The sequence below is a fragment of the Poecilia reticulata genome, chromosome 12 (genome assembly GCF_904066995.2).
Source record: "Poecilia reticulata chromosome 12, P_reticulata-male-v2, whole genome shotgun sequence".
Classification (NCBI taxonomy): domain Eukaryota; kingdom Metazoa; phylum Chordata; class Actinopteri; order Cyprinodontiformes; family Poeciliidae; genus Poecilia; species Poecilia reticulata.
Window position 1 is genome coordinate 24,343,866 of NC_088841.1, and position 16,579 is coordinate 24,360,444.

Below are 16,579 nucleotides of genomic sequence, written 5' to 3' on the forward strand. Positions count from 1 at the left end.
CTGGCAGTAGGATGTGGAGCAACACGACCATGTTGTTTTAATTTTACTACTCTATTCAGTATACTAAACATTTCTAATTAATGAGAAAATTAGGTAAAAGCTAACTTTAGGTAAAAGTGCTAGTGCACTAGTCATAGACAGTGAAATGCTAACTTTGTACAAATGCTAATGACCTGCCTTGCTGAGCATCACCGCTCTTTTCCTACGACTACTCTTCCGCTCTCTGTCAGGTTTGTGATCTGTAGCATCACAGGCGCTGCGTCTGTGCCGCTGGTTCCTTAAAGGAGCAGCGACGTTATTTCTGTCCATAGACTTTTAATCAGCTATTTATTCTTATTTATGTCAGATTTTAACATGGGGGACATATGTGTAATGGTTATAGTCTTGAATCAGTAGTATAATGCTGAAAACACAAGCAGTTGTAAATACCAGTAAACCCTACAGTGCAGTCCTGGGAGCTGCAGTTCCAGACACTCTGTTCTTCTGTTGCTATGGTAATTAATCCCTGCAGCTGTGAGAGCCAAAGAGCGGGAAAATCCTCTTCAGACACAGTTTCTATACTTGGGAGACACCAGGCGTCAGTCTGAAGGACCCTGACAAAAAGCATAAGCCCTAGCAAATTTTTGTAAACATTGTACATGAGCAGGCATGTGTATCTATGTTATGACCAACTTTCAGACCAATAGGGCGATATTTATGCCTGTGAGGGGGATTTAAAAGGGTTTTTGAGTCAGCCATAAACAGTCCTGTGTGTGTGTTTCATAGAGAAAGATTACTGATTCTGTGAGACACAAAATCTCAAATTTTTTCGTTTTATTAATTTATGTAATCATTTTAACTCCAATCCCCAATAAAAGTAATAGCTCACTTGCCGGGATTGAGCCGCACGTTTTGATACCACTTTTGTGGGTCAGCATGCAGCGGTACGAGCCGCATTAACGGTAACGGAAGAATAATAAATTATATTTATAATAACTAGAAAAATAGCTGTTCCTAGCGAAACAGCCGTGAGAATGCATATTTGCAGAATGACTGCTGCAGAAATGCAAGAAAAAGTAGAGAAAAGTTTAAGGAGTAGAAGAAAGTAGAAGAAAGCAGAAGAAAGCAGAAGAAAGCCGAAGATAGTGGAAGAAATAGAAATAGTTGAAACTATTGAATAGTGAATATACTATATTAATATATTTAATAGTGAATTAATAGTGAATTATACTGCATAAATTATACAATTATATAATATATAAATTATAGCAGAATTCAGCAGAAGCAGGAGTTTGTGTGCAACCTGAATTATTTGAAAAAGTCAAAAAGTGAAACAGAGTTTAAGAAAGAGCATAATTGAAACAACAGGAAAAAATTTGTGCAATCCCAGGAATAGTTGAAACAATTGAATAGTGAAACAGTAATAAGTATAACAAGCAAAGCCAGTGATGCAGCACCTGGGATTGCACAACTTCTCGCTAACTGCACTGGTTGTTATTCTATGAGAGCATGCTCCGTCTGTCTGTACGTCGCAAATAACATGGTTAAAAACATTCAATGTCTTAACTGATTTCCCATAATTAATTCCAAGTATTTAATGTACTGTTTTATAGTCACCAACTGTGTGTGTATCGTGTTTCGTGTGCTGAGGAGCGATCGAAAACGGCATGTTACTCGAGACGGCAAACGCCATACAGATTCGAGGTGAGGTATTCAGTTCTCTGCCTCATCGCTGGGGGCGCTCATGAACCCAGATATTGTAACTCCACAAACGAAGAAGGGAGAACGTAACGGCAGAGAACGCCAAGCAGAACGTCAGAGACATTCAGGAGCACTTGGATATTTCACTTCGAAAGATTTGGCACCAGTTTGGCACACACACACTATATATCAGTGACGTACGGTGAGGTTCATTGCTGGTGAGGCACTGACTTATGACTTAGACACCATGCATGCTATTGGACCTACGGAAATTTCGCGCATGCATACAACGCTGTGGGGCAAAAAGACTAATATTTACATGTCATCTATAGCCGCGTTAACTCAGTGAAACTTCAATGTAGGTATTAATTTCGTGCTATGATCCACAGCAAAGTGATCTGTTTTCCCCAAGCTACGCAGACTCGCTGCCATAGCAACTGACAATAATGCCACTTTATGTTTTAGGATTTAACACAAAAAAAATCAAGAATTTTGCACACACAACAAATCATTCAGTCTGTTGTTGTAGTACGTTTTAAGCTTAATGTTTATTAATAAATTATTGCTGTGGTAGATTAGCTACCGCTTCTACTTTACTGAATTATTTAAACATTAACTGTAGCCCACCAAATGCACATTTCATTAAAAAACTAAACAAAAACATCTTATTGCTGTCTTACCTTTACCTATCAATGAAATCCATGCACCCCTAATTCTGCACAAAAATATCTGTTCATCCAAAGCCAAGTTGATCCTCGGCATGTCTTTTCTACTCGGTTTGAGAATCATCAAACTGTCTTGAAGTAAAACCTTCAGCTCCGGTGTTGGTCTTCCTTTAGTTATCATCTCCTGCTTCAATTGAAAATCCACTTTAGAAAACTGTTTAAGGGTAGAAATGTAATCTTTCATGTTCGGAGGAGAGAAGAAAACAAATATATCGCTGTACTTTACTTATTTACTGTGTGGCTAGCTCCATGGCTAGCTCACTGTGTATTACTCTGCAGTTGTGCAGTCACAATATCTGGGATCATGAGCGCCCCCAGCGGTGAGGCAAGAGAACTGCCTGCCTCACCTCGAGTCTGTTCTCTGCCGATTGTTATCGCTCCTTCGCACACAAAACACGATATACACACACAGTTAGAGACAAAAAACAATGTGCATTATATACATAAGCAAAATTATGGAAAATAAGACCATATATTAAATGTTTTTAGCCATTTAATTGCTGGCGTACAGACAGGCTCCCATAGAATGGCAGCCAGTGCAGTTAGCGAGAGGTTGCGCAATAGCACGTGAGGCTAAGCTCGCTGCTTCCTCACCGGCTTCGCTCCTGAGGTTTTACAGTCATGTTTTTGGACTGTGGGAGGAAACCGGAGTACCCGGAGAAAACCCACGCATGCACAGGGAGAACATGCAAACTCCATGCAGAAGGACCCCAGGCCGGGAATCGAACCCAGAACCTTCTTGCTGCAAGGCAACAGCTCTACCAACTGCGCCACTGTGCCGCCTACCAATTAAACCCAGAAATTAAATAATAATTTCTGGGTTTTTGCCAACGCTAAAGAGAACACTCACCTTTAATGCTTTTCTTTATTATCATTATTTATTTTTTTAGCTTTTAAAAAGAGGCTTGAAGTCATATATAAAGTATATATGACTTATATATATATATATATATATATATATATATATATATATATATATATAGTGAAACTTAGTGAAGGTATACCAGAATTCAGCAGAAGCAGGAGTTTGTGTGCAACCTGAATTATTTGAAAAAGTCAAAAAGTGAAACAGAGTTGAAGAAAGAGCATAATTGAAACAACAGGAAATTAGTGCAATCCCAGGAATAGTTGAAACAATTGAATAGTGAAAGTAATAAGTATAAAAAATTAGTGGAAACAGTGAACCAGAAATATTTGAAGGAGTAAAACAGAGGAAAACCAAAGCAAAAAGGTTTAGAAGAAGTAGAAATGTTTGATATATGAATTTATAAAATTGATTAAAGATTGTAGAATATCTTAAAAGATAGTAAAACCCGTAGAACCAGAAGGCAAAGAGAAAAGTAGACAAGCAGAAAGCATAGACACAGATAAAAACAGAGCACAAGAAGAAAATACATTGAAAGAATAGGAGAAAGTGTGACAAGGTTGTACTCCAGAGGAGTTTAACAGAAAACAGTAAATCCTGTTGCAATAATGGTAATAATTCAATAAAGTAGACACTATGGCTATATTTTAATGCATAAAATATTTCTCTACAGTGAAATATGTATGAACAGCATAATTTTGTTTGTCAAAGAGCAGAAAAAGTGAAAAAACGGCAGTTCGCCGAATTTCCCCATTCATTTCAATGGGCAAAATATTTGCACAAAAGTGCAATTATTTCAAAAAGTGCAATAGTGAAGGTTACCAAAAGTCATAGCACCATTCTCCTGAAGGAGCTGAACGTTTTGATATATAATTTAGTACAATTAGTGAAAGATAGTGAAAGTAGTTAAGCGACAAAAAACGTACGGAAGACAGAATAATAATAACTAGAAAAATAGCTGTTCCTAGCGAAACAGCCGTGAGAATGCATATTTGCAGAATGACTGCTGCAGAAATGCAAGAAAAAGTAGAGAAAAGTTTAAGGAGTAGAAGAAAGTAGAAGAAAGCAGAAGAAAGCCGAAGATAGTGGAAGAAATAGAAATAGTTGAAACTATTGAATAGTGAATATACTATATTAATATATTTAATAGTGAATTAATAGTGAATTATACTGCATAAATTATATAAATTATATAATATATAAATTATAGCAGAATTCAGCAGAAGCAGGAGTTTGTGTGCAACCTGAATTATTTGAAAAAGTCAAAAAGTGAAACAGAGTTTAAGAAAGAGCATAATTGAAACAACAGGAAATTAGTGCAATCCCAGGAATAGTTGAAACAATTGAATAGTGAAAGTAATAAGTATAAAAAATTAGTGGAAACAGTGAACCAGAAATATTTGAAGGAGTAAAACAGAGGAAACCAAAAGCAAAAAGGTTCAGAAGAAGTAGAAATGTTTGATATATGAATTTATAAAATTGATTAAAGATAGTAGAATATCTTAAAAGATAGTAAAACCCGTAGAACCAGAAGGCAAAGAGAAAAGTAGACAAGCAGAAAGCATAGACACAGATAAAAACAGAGCACAAGAAGAAAATACATTGAAAGAATAGGAGAAAGTGTGACAAGGTTGTACTCCAGAGGAGTTTAACAGAAAACAGTAAATCCTGTTGCAATAATGGTAATAATTCAATAAAGTAGACACTAGTGGCTATATTTTAATGCATAAAATATTTCTCTACAGTGAAATATGTATGAACAGCATAATTTTGTTTGTCAAAGAGCAGAAAAAGTGAAAAAACGGCAGTTCGCCGAATTTCCCCATTCATTTCAATGGGCAAAATATTTGCACAAAAGTGCAATTATTTCAAAAAGTGCAATAGTGAAGGTTACCAAAAGTCATAGCACCATTCTCCTGAAGGAGCTGAACGTTTTGATATATAATTTAGTACAATTAGTGAAAGATAGTGAAAGTAGTTAAGCGACAAAAAACGTACGGAAGTCAGAATAATAATAACTAGAAAAATAGCTGTTCCTAGCGAAACAGCCGTGAGAATGCATATTTGCAGAATGACTGCTGCAGAAATGCAAGAAAAAGTAGAGAAAAGTTTAAGGAGTAGAAGAAAGTAGAAGAAAGCAGAAGAAAGCCGAAGATAGTGGAAGAAATAGAAATAGTTGAAACTATTGAATAGTGAATATACTATATTAATATATTTAATAGTGAATTAATAGTGAATTATACTGCATAAATTATATAAATTATATAATATATAAATTATAGCAGAATTCAGCAGAAGCAGGAGTTTGTGTGCAACCTGAATTATTTGAAAAAGTCAAAAAGTGAAACAGAGTTTAAGAAAGAGCATAATTGAAACAACAGGAAATTAGTGCAATCCCAGGAATAGTTGAAACAATTGAATAGTGAAAGTAATAAGTATAAAAATTAGTGGAAACAGTGAACCAGAAATATTTGAAGGAGTAAAACAGAGGAAAACCAAAAGCAAAAAGGTTGAGAAGAAGTAGAAATGTTTGATATATGAATTTATAAAATTGATTAAAGATAGTAGAATATCTTAAAAGATAGTAAAACCAGTAAAACCAGAAGGCAAACAGAAAAGTAGACAAGCAGAAAGCATAGACACAGATAAAAACAGAGCACAAGAAGAAAATACATTGAAGAATAGGAGAAAGTGTGGCAAGGTTGTACTCCAGAGGAGTTAACAGAAAACAGTAAATCCTGTAGTAATTATAGTAATAATTCCATAAAGTAGACACTAGTGGCTATATTTTAATGCATAAAATATTTCTCTACAGTGAAATATGTATGAACAGCATAATTTTGTTTGTCAAACAGCAGAAAAAGTTCAAAAACGGCAGTTCGCCGAATTTCCCCATTCATTTCAATGGGCAAAATATTTGCACAAAAGTGCAATTATTTCAAAAAGTGCAATAGTGAAGGTTACCAAAAGTCATAGCACCATTCTCCTGAAGGAGCTGAACGTTTTGATATATAATTTAGTACAATTAGTGAAAGATAGTGAAAGTAGTTAAGCGACAAAAAACGTACGGAAGACAGAATAATAATAATAATAATAAAGAAAAACAGAAACACTATAAGTGAGAATGCAGAATGCATTCTCACTGATAATAAAGAAAAACAGAAACACTATAAGTGAGAATGCAGAATGCATTCTCACTGATAAAGAGACATTCTATTGGGTGTAGAACAATAGGTGCCTGCCATGCAATGCATGGAGGCAGTACTGACTTGCTTCGCAAGTCAGTACTGCTCTCCTTATGCATTGCTATGGCATGCCCCTAATTAAAGTAAAACCGTTGGTATATCTCAAAATGTAACAATCCATTTTGTTGTCAGAAAAGTGAAAGTTTCATTTCTTGCAAGTGTTTAATTATAAATTTTATCCTGTTGAGGGCAATATACTAACGTGTCATCGTAAAAGTTGTTGTTGCTTAGCGCTTTAGCATTAGCTTCTGCCAAACACTGCGTAGATGTAGCATGTTAGCAGAATAGTTTATGATCAATGCTTTACATTTAGCGTAGCTAGCGTCTTACCTATCAGTTTTCACCACTGCAAATATCTAAGAATAAAAAAAACACATGTGCTAGCTTTTTAGCTAGTACCTCCCACTACTGCAGATATATAAGGATATTAAAAACAAATAAAAAATACATAATTGTAAATTTTTGGGTCGCAGCTAGCTTCTTAGCTAGCTGCACTGCAAAGCAGTTTTTAAAAAAAAGACATTTGTAACTACATTTTTGGGTAGTTAAGCTAACGTTTTGGCTAACATTGTCCATCCATATTTAAGCTTTTTTAATTTTTTAATTAAACATACATCAATGTACATTTTTGGGTAGTTAAGCTAACGTTTTGGCTAACATTGTCCATTATTGCTCATATTGAAGCTTTTTTTTTTAAACGTACATCAATGTACATTTTTGGGTAGTTAAGCTAACGTTTTGGCTAACATTGTCCATCCATATTTAAGCTTTTTTAATTTTTTAATTAAACATACATCAATGTACATTTTGGGTAGTTAAGCTAACGTTTTGGCTAACATTGTCCATCCATATTTAAGCTTTTTTAATTTTTTAATTAAACATACATCAATGTACATTTTTGGGTAGTTAAGCTAACGTTTTGGCTAACATTGTCCATTATTGCTCATATTTAAGCTTTTTTAATTTTTTAATTAAACGTACATCAATGTACATTTTTGGGTAACGCAGATAGTTTTTTATCTAGCACTGTCCATCACTACAAATATCTAAGAATTTAATAAAAAACATCTCCTTTGACAACATCAACCTATGGAAGGTTGAAAAGCTAGATGAGTAGACAGAAATGCCTGGAATAATCTCTGAATCTGACAAATGACCTTTTAAATAATCTGAGGTATTCAAGCCGCCTTTCTCCGCTTGACGTCTGTGGTTTTCTGCAGAGGGCAAACATCTGTCCTCGGCGGCTCGACGCGCCACTAAGAGCTTTTGTTTGTGTGGACAGTGACAGTGTGTAGGACGTCTGGCTGAGTGGGCAACATGCTGCGATGCATGCTGGGAGCCTGAGGCTGGAGGATATTAATTAGCTCAGCCGAAACAAATACATGAAGCGCACAAAAAAAAAAGAGGCTTTTAAACAGATTAGTTTTCATTCTAACTAAATTAAATGCACCGTGATGGTGTATTTTTCTTTTTGGATCGAAAAATACACTCATCCAACCGCAATTTTTCATGGAGGCACGTTAAAACAAGCTCATGTTGCATTTACAGGGAAAGATGAAACTGAAATGAATCTTTGTAAGGCGATCTCAGCACAGATAAGCCCATGAAATGCTCCACAGTGAGGCTATAAACCTGTTTTCTAACGTATTATAGGACTCTGTACTGCTGCTCAGCATTAGCTTTCCCATCAGGTTTTTAACACTGATTAAAATTCTTCGCACTGTGAATTGAAACATCTCTTTGTCTCAGCTGCAGTGCTTCTGCAGCCTCGTATTTAATCATTATTTTATAGTGAAATGTTTTATTTCTAGTTGTTTTGGGATTCGGTCTGACATCAGGGCATTGTTTTGTTAAATTACGACTAAGTGAAACTGCCTTTCATTAAATAATTCACATGAATTTGCCACAATATTAAAATCCTCTTTGTTGTGCAGAAGCGGCTCTAAATAACCGCGATGTTCACGTCAAAGCAACGTCTCCATGAACTCCAGGAAACCGCCGCGCTGCAACAACATGATCGTTGCTAATCACTTCAGAACTCAGTGGGGCTGAAGGTCATCAGTGTTTCCTGCAGCTAGAGAGCGGCTCTGCTTTTCCAATATATATATAATCCACATCACACTTCTTCTGTCTTTAATGTTTTCCGTTAGCTCGTTCTGTAAACATTCACTAAATGTTAGCTGTGCTGTGGCTGGAGGTCTTCAGTTAGCGTCCGCCGTGAAGTTCTCCGTAAAATATATCTACATTTTATTTTTAACTGAAATGTTGTTATGGTCGCAGCAGTAACTTTTAGCAGTCAGTGCCCAGATCAGAGATATTTAGCTTCTAGCTAACGATTCTTATCAATTGACTATTTATTAAAAGTTAACTAAATGTTATAAATAAATAAACTTTTTTCCTTTCATGTTTACTAGCTTTGCAGCTACATTCTTAGCTATCTTTAGCAAACGTTCCTAAACGTTTGCCTGATTTATATCCAGTAAGTTTGGAAATGTTTATTCACTTTTAGCCAAACTAGCCAGTTTTTCATCTTACATTTCTATGAAAACAACTATAAACTTCACTAAGGTTTGCTAAATGAACCTTTACAGGACATTACTTAATCTTAATCTTTTTTTATGTCCACTAAGTAAATACAAAATGTTTGCAGGTAAATTTCTTGGGTAACATTTTATTTGAAGGGGCTGAATAAGACTGTAATAAACATGTCATAACACATGACATGAACATGAATAAGCCTTCATGAATATTTATGACTGTTGTCATAAAGCGTCATTCAGTAAATTATGACATTTGATACAAAGTTGACATTATTCAAAATGTCTTTATTATGACAACTTGACATTAACCAATAAATCATTACTGTTTAAACTTTACCTTTAATTACATAAAGTTACCTAATTTTTAAAGTGCAATCAGTAATACTTTTATAACAAATTTACATCAGTAATGATCAAGCTTATTCATGTTCATGACATGTGTTACGACATGTTTATTACAGTGTAATGACAGTCTTATTAACCTTATCAAATGAAGTGTTAACATTTCTTGCAGCTTTTATCCAGTTTTCCAGATGTTTCATCGCCTGACTTTATTTTTTGTTTTCCAACCACGATGAATTCTGAAACTTTTCCTAAAGACTTTATTTTGAGCAAGTTTCAGCTAATGTTTCCAAACTGCTCACCTAACTTTTACTTTTTATATCAACAGAGCTTTTACAAAAGGCTTGCTTGATGCTCTAGCTAAACGCTAACCATCCATCAGCGTTTAGCTAGTTTGTGTTAGCAGAATCTTAGTTTTAGTAAATATGTCTATTCAGAAACCGTTTGCTAAACTCTGAACCTTCCAGAAACCTTTTCCCAGACGTTTCCTTTCCCATTTTTTTTTTAAGTCAACATGTTTGAAAACAATTTTCTGAAAGCTGCAGTTAAGTTTTCAGTAGTCTTTAGCAAACATCACTTATCCAAATTGTTTTGCTAACAGAACATTAGCTGGAGCTCTGGAAACACTTAGGCTGCAGCTTGTTTGTGTTTACCAAACATTGATTTTTACATGTAAAGTTTTGGTGAAATGTTCACCTTTCCGTAACGGTTAGCAAATGTTTCCAGAAGCTAACGTTCCCCAGACATGTTCTTGTGTCAACAAAGGTTTGCAGCCGACGTTTCTGTGATGTTTATCAAATGATTCAGTGTGTTTTCAGGAGACTTTACACTAAACGTTAGTGGATGTTTCCCATTTGTTGCATGAAAAACTGATATTTTTACCTAAAGGTCATAAAACCTGCAGCCGTCAGAGAGGCTTGCCTGAACTTTCTCTGAAGGTTGTGTTCTGTCCAACCCTCGAGAGAAACTTTTCAAATGTTCCCTTAAGGTGAATTTTAATTCTAGAAGTAAGTAAGGCCATATTTTCACTCATTTTTCCTGCCTGTGTTGCTACTTTACATTTCACCCTGACTCACGGCGCCTATAATTTATCTCAAGCTTTAAAAATTCACCTTCACCGAAACCTAAAAGCAGCAAGGAAGCACTAAGAGCGACGATTTACTGGGCCACTAAAAACCTCAAAGGGCGCAGCGTGACACGTGCAGAAATCACCGCCGCTGCTCTGCGGTGACGAGGTGAAGCCGTTCCTCTGAGGTGGTGAAACGAGCACTTCAAGCCTCCATTTCCGGCCATTAAAACCAAAAAAAACCCCGATTCTGCTGTCGTTAAGAGGCAGCTGCGTCTGCGAGGGTCAGCCCTGAGCCAGAGCCGGGCTCTGATAGCGTGTCTCCAGCTAATTGTGAGCGCGATCATTATGCCTGATAAAGAAAACCATAAATCACAAAGAGAGGCTTGACCTGTGGCTGCCCCCGGACGTTTGGAGGAAGAAACTCTCAGCGGCCGACTCAGAAACGTCTCATTATGTCTTCAGCTTGACAAAGCACCAGCGCCATCTTTGGCTTTTATTCTTTGGTCAGATAAAAGCAAAACCTTCTTTCTTCACTGGAAGCATCAATGAGTGAAAGGACTTAATATTCAGTCTTTAAGTCACGTTTACGTCCATCTTGTTGGGTTTTATGAACCTCTGCAAACGTTTTGCTTTGGATTCTTCGATTTTTGATGTTTTGAAGATTTTCTATTTTTTTCCCTTGATTTACTAAAGTTCAAAGTGATGTCGGTGCGCCCGCGGCGGCCATCTTGTTTCTTTGGGTGAAACTAAAATTGTATTTCCTACATATTGAGAATATCATCTGAATATTAGGAAAATTAAGTAGAAACTTTATGAAAAGTCTAACACATAAAAAAATTTTAAAAATACGATGAGGATTCTTGAGCATCTTGTTACGACAAAGTATTAGGACAGTCTTAATAAAAAAATAAAAATAAAGTTATAATATTACAAGAATGTAGTTGAAATAACGACGATTTCAAATTAATATGAGAATAAAGTCGTAATAATATTACTTTGTATCCTTGTTTTACATAAAGTTACTGGGGGGAAAATGGAGACAGCGAAAGGAAACTGAACTGCACGTAAACAGTCTTCACCCCTTTCAAAATAAGAGCATTTACATAAACATCTAACTACCTGCAGTGTTCTTAAAAGCCGATAACCAAAACTGCAACACAGATGTTGAACTTTATTCAGCTGTAAGTTTACAAAACAGCCAAGAAAATTAGCGCTTTAGGATTTAGCTGGAAGAATTAAGCTAGCAAAATGCTAACACGCTAAAGTGCTAAGCAAACTGCAGTCTGCTCTGAAATGATTGGTTTCCTTTCCTATGCTGGAGCATCTGGACATTAGCATCTTGAATAACACAGCTGCCTGCTCAGCACAGGGAAGCACGATGATGAGGTTGAACCTTGACCTTAGCTACATGCTAACCGTCCAGAGGCCTGGTTTCTCTCTGTTCCTCCCAGCTCACCTCGGTCCTCTCATCAAGTGTAATGTGTCCATGTGTTACTGCAGGCTTTGACATTCTTTGCTGTTTTTCTTAACACACGGCTGCTTTTCTCTCCACACGTTGAAAGCCAAAGCAAATATTCCCTTTCGCTCCACGGTGAGCTTGAATTATTAGCCAGGAGCGGCTCTGCAGGAGCCAGCAGCCGGAAACTTTATGCCACCACCGCCGACTCCAACTCATCTGAAGATTAAGTAGATGAATAAAAGGCTTTATTTGGTTATTAAATCTACTTTCATTAGGTTTTTAAAGTGTCCACATCCCTGGACAGTCAAATGAGTCAACAGTGACTGTACACGTTAGCATTTCCAGATAATTCCAGATGTCTGAGGATAAAGCCACTGAAAACATCTGCAAACCCGACGTTCCATCTGATTTAACCTCCAGACAGAACAGAAATTATTTTTAATGCCATTTAATGCCGTGCACTTTAATATTTCCATTCCAAAGGTCAGAAGTTCACATGACAATTTAACACCATGTAAGGAAACCAGAGAGCCCCACAGCCACGCTGAGCTAATCGTCCCGACTCGGTGAAACTATCGCATTTATCAGCAGCCATGATTGTTTGGCTGTAAGGCTGCATTCCCACCAGTTTGGTCCAGTTCGTTTAGGGATGTGTGAATGAGTAAAATTAAGTCTAAGGCCTTAAAATGTCTTAAATTGTTGAAAAAAAAACGGCATGTTAGCCTTAAATATGTTAATTATAAGTCTTAAATTATGTCGTTGCATCACTATTTAACCTCAAATATTCTATGTTTTTTTTTTCCTCGCAGGATTTTTCGGTCAGGCAAAAGTTTGAGTTAGTGGTTGAGGCTACCGCTAACTAGCTGCTAATATAGCCTTAGTAGCTGGCTAGCTTTTTGGCATCTACTATGAATGAAAGCAAATGTTTTTGCTATGCGTGATACAGCAGGATCCCCCAACCATAGCCAATATATATATATATATATATATATATATATATATATATATACCGAAATGAAAGTATAAAACATGCAAAATAGGTTTCCTTTAAAAATCACATTTTTGTTGATTTTTTTTTTTGGTTGATTTTTTTCGTATTTAGTGACTAAAAATTTTAATTTTTGTTTTTTTTTTTTTTTAGATGACCTTCTTTTTTCAGATAAGTAAGAAAAGGATAATGCATCAATATAAGCATTTATTAATAAAGACACTGAATGTTTCAGGGGATTTTTTCCCATGACTTTGTGGCATTGAGCGGTCTGGGACGCTGGGAACGGTGGCTGATTACTGGTACCAGTTGACAAATGGATCTCTGCTTCTCATCCGTTACACCATGTGAACATCTGACAGCAGCCAGACCGCCTGGTACTGTATGCAGTGCAGCATGGGAAACACAGCCAGGTGTCACTGCAAAGCTACGCTAATTAGCCCGGTAATGAAGACGAGGAATGTCAGACGGAGAGGGCGGCGCGAGCTCACGACGACGACGACGCGGAGAAACGTCCGAACACAAGCTGAGAGTCTGCAGGACGCCCTGCTGAGGCTCTGCTGGTCCCGAGGGATCCGGTTCAACGTTTGCACATGAGAATATCTACAGTCCGTCCGCTCTGCTGCTGAAAGGTCAGAAACAAAGGTTTCCTTCTTGTTGCTCTTGTGAAGCTGATATTTGCACAGGTGCAGCTGCAGAATCTTCCTGCAGGTCTTTTTACAGTCAGGCAGGAGGTTTTATTTCCCGTCCAGACCATGAACTCACCTCCAGTAGCGAAGGGGGAAAAATCTAACACATCTTATTTCAGATTTGAATTTATTTACTTATTCTTTTTCACTTTCTTTGCTAAAAATGAGATTACAAACAGGAGTGTGTCTACATTTTTGTTAGAGGGATTAGGCAGCAGCACTAGTACAACAGTAAATTTCACCCAAACAAAATTTAGACTGATCTCAGACATTTTCTAGAAAAAAAAAACTACAAAATATTTGAGCTTGAAAAGTCAAAAATTTGCAAGCAAAAAAATCTAAATTATTTTCGACAAATTGTTCTCACTGTATCTTGTTGGCTGCGCAGGTGGCTCCACTTTCGCTTTTCAAAGATGCACGCTTGTCTAATTGTGTATCTGTTTGGATCCATTTTCACGTGCGAGTGTAAACGTTGAGCTGGGTTTGGATTTGGATTGAATTTAAAGTGACAAGACGCCCTAAAACATCTCAGTCTGGACTGATCAGACTAAAATCTCATTGTTGGACTTTGTGCTAAAAACGTAACAAACATAATTTGTCTGGCCTATAAACCTATCTTAACCTGATCAATCATAATAGGTTGTCTTTAATAACAGGAAATGTTGGTAACTTAAAAAGCCGAGTGGAAATTGCAGCCTCATTTTTTTAAGTTGAACCAAGAAAACATTTTTTACAGTGTATCAAGGCGCCCTCTGATGCCTGTCTGTTAATCACTACTTTTTCAGGGCACCATTAGTGCATCCCACCATCTCTATGAAACCTTTATTTGACCCCTTTGAAACACGGGGAAAGTCAATATATCGATGTTTTTTTTTTTTTTACTTTAAGCTAAAATCAAATTTCTGACCCAGAAGCAAAACCAAATCAAACCGAGTTGATTGATGATGAGCAGGAAGGAGAGTCTGGATGAACCTCACTGCTTTTATTACAACAGATAATCCTCTTCAGACTGATTCATGTCTGCAGGAAAATACGTAACCATCACCTGTACGCATGATACAGGCGTATGGGGACAATTCATGCCAAAAAACAGCAGAATCCATGCTAATGAATGCTAATTGTGCATCTTGCATGATTCTATGGTAACGGTTAAAGATGCAGGACATCAGTTCCCGGCAGATTTATCCACAGAGTAAATATTTTCCAGTTTTTCTTCTGTCTGGTTCTGATAGCTACACACTCGTTTCCTTTTAGGGGTTTTCCACGTCTCCATCCATCAAAGGGAGGATCCATCACAGAAAAGAAGACGGAGAAGCAGCAGCTCCATTGGCCAAGACTGTGATGCACAAAAGAGGAATTTGGCTCCGTTTTTAAGGCGTCAACAGATATCAAGTAAAATATATGAACTTAAGATGAGATGAAATAAGGATAAAAGAACGAAATGTACATGTAATTTCAGCCAAATTGATCATTTTTATAGACTAAGAGACTCTTGGACGTCCTGAACCTTTTTTCTTTCTTCTCTGCAGCTGAAACTCCTTTTAACGGCTGTTTCTTGGATCTTTTGATGCCTGCTGCTGCTAACACAAGATCATCATTTCAGGAACGTTCCTCTTCCAAAGCAGCCGTGGAATCAGAGCATGAAGGAATGCCAGTCTGAAATTTTAAGATTGATTTCATGTATTTTCTACAAAAGATATGAAAATTTTCTCAGGTAATAAAGTGGAACATTTTTGATTTATGGAAATTTTCTGTGTTTTATGCATCTCGACTTCAGAAATGCATAAATTTCTGAGATTTTTTCTTACAAATTTTCAACTTTTAAAATGAAAAAAATTGCAGTATTTTTCTAGAAAATTTCTGACATTTTCTCAAAAATTTGGGTTTTTTGAAACTCAAATTTCATTAAAAAAATTCTGGAAAATTTCTGAAATTAAAATTCCTGTGTATTTTCGAACATGGGAATTAAAAAAAAACCAAAAACAGAAATGTTCAAAACTCAAAAATTCACCACTAGCTACAAAGCCAGCTATGCTAATCCTAAAGCGCTGATCATTAACGTTTCTTCCACCAATGCTAACACAGTATTTGGCGGAAGCTACTGCTAAAGCATTACATCAACATGGTAGTTAGCTAAAGCTAATGCTAAATCACTAACTTCAAGTTATATCTCCCCTTAAAGACTACAACCATCAAGCACCAATTTAATTTTTACATTCTAGTTTATGTGTTCTACATTTTTCTTAAACATTGTTTTTTTTTATCTACTGTCCGTGTTTTATTTATTAATTACGTCAGTTTTGGCCCTCCATATGTATGTTTCTTGTTTTAAATAAAGTTATGGGGGGAAAAAGAGAGAAAATGAGGAGGGGAAACAAAACTGCTGTGTAAACAGACTTCAAAATAAGAGCATGAATTTAAACATCTCACTACTTGGATATTTTTTAACGGTTTATAACCAAAACTTGAACACAGATGTTGCAGCTTATTAACCTGAAAGTTTACAAAATAACTGAGTAAATGAGAGATTTAGAAATGATCAGGAAGAAGTTACTGTAGGGGAAGCTATGTGTGCTAATGTTTTCAAAGTTAGCTAAAATGCTAAACAAAAACTTAGCTCTGCTATTAGCACATTAGCTGAAATGTGCCCACCAATGGAAATTCCCTAATGAGAGGATCTTTGACCTCCGGAACGTTTTGTTTAACGTTCTGGTTGTGCATTTTATCATTTATCATAAACCAGCAGTGATGCTGCAGCATGTTTGCATCTGTTCAGGGAGCAGAACCTGTTCCAGAACAACCCGAGCTGCAGCGGAGGGAGGCAATAAAACGGATTGTAAACCGCTGAAACAGGAAGACGTTTGGATCCCAACACATCTGCGGAGTTTCCAGGTATTTACGAGAAACACCAGCAGGTTCTGGTGAGACAGAACTAACAGACAGTTATCTGTGAAAACCAGACGAAGTCAAACCACAG

General features: G+C 36.5%; 1 protein-coding gene and 1 long non-coding RNA gene across 7 annotated transcripts in view; one reads left to right on the top strand and one right to left on the bottom strand.

Annotated features, from left to right (window-relative positions):
- Positions 1-16,579, top strand: part of LOC103474014 (ephrin-A5b-like) — a 127,416-nt gene that overhangs the window by 105,668 nt on the left and 5,169 nt on the right. Inside the window, exons 6-9 of one of the 4 annotated variants that reach the window (XR_014090089.1) lie at positions 13,276-13,545; positions 14,857-14,994; positions 15,132-15,316; positions 16,379-16,494. The gene's annotated coding sequence lies outside the window, so the exon portion shown is untranslated. The other 3 variants (XR_014090090.1, XR_014090091.1, XR_014090092.1) reach the window with 3 other exon arrangements.
- The window catches only part of LOC145554061 (uncharacterized), an 80,670-nt gene that overhangs the window by 51,899 nt on the left and 12,192 nt on the right, over positions 1-16,579 (bottom strand). The gene's annotated exons all lie outside the window — the stretch shown is intronic.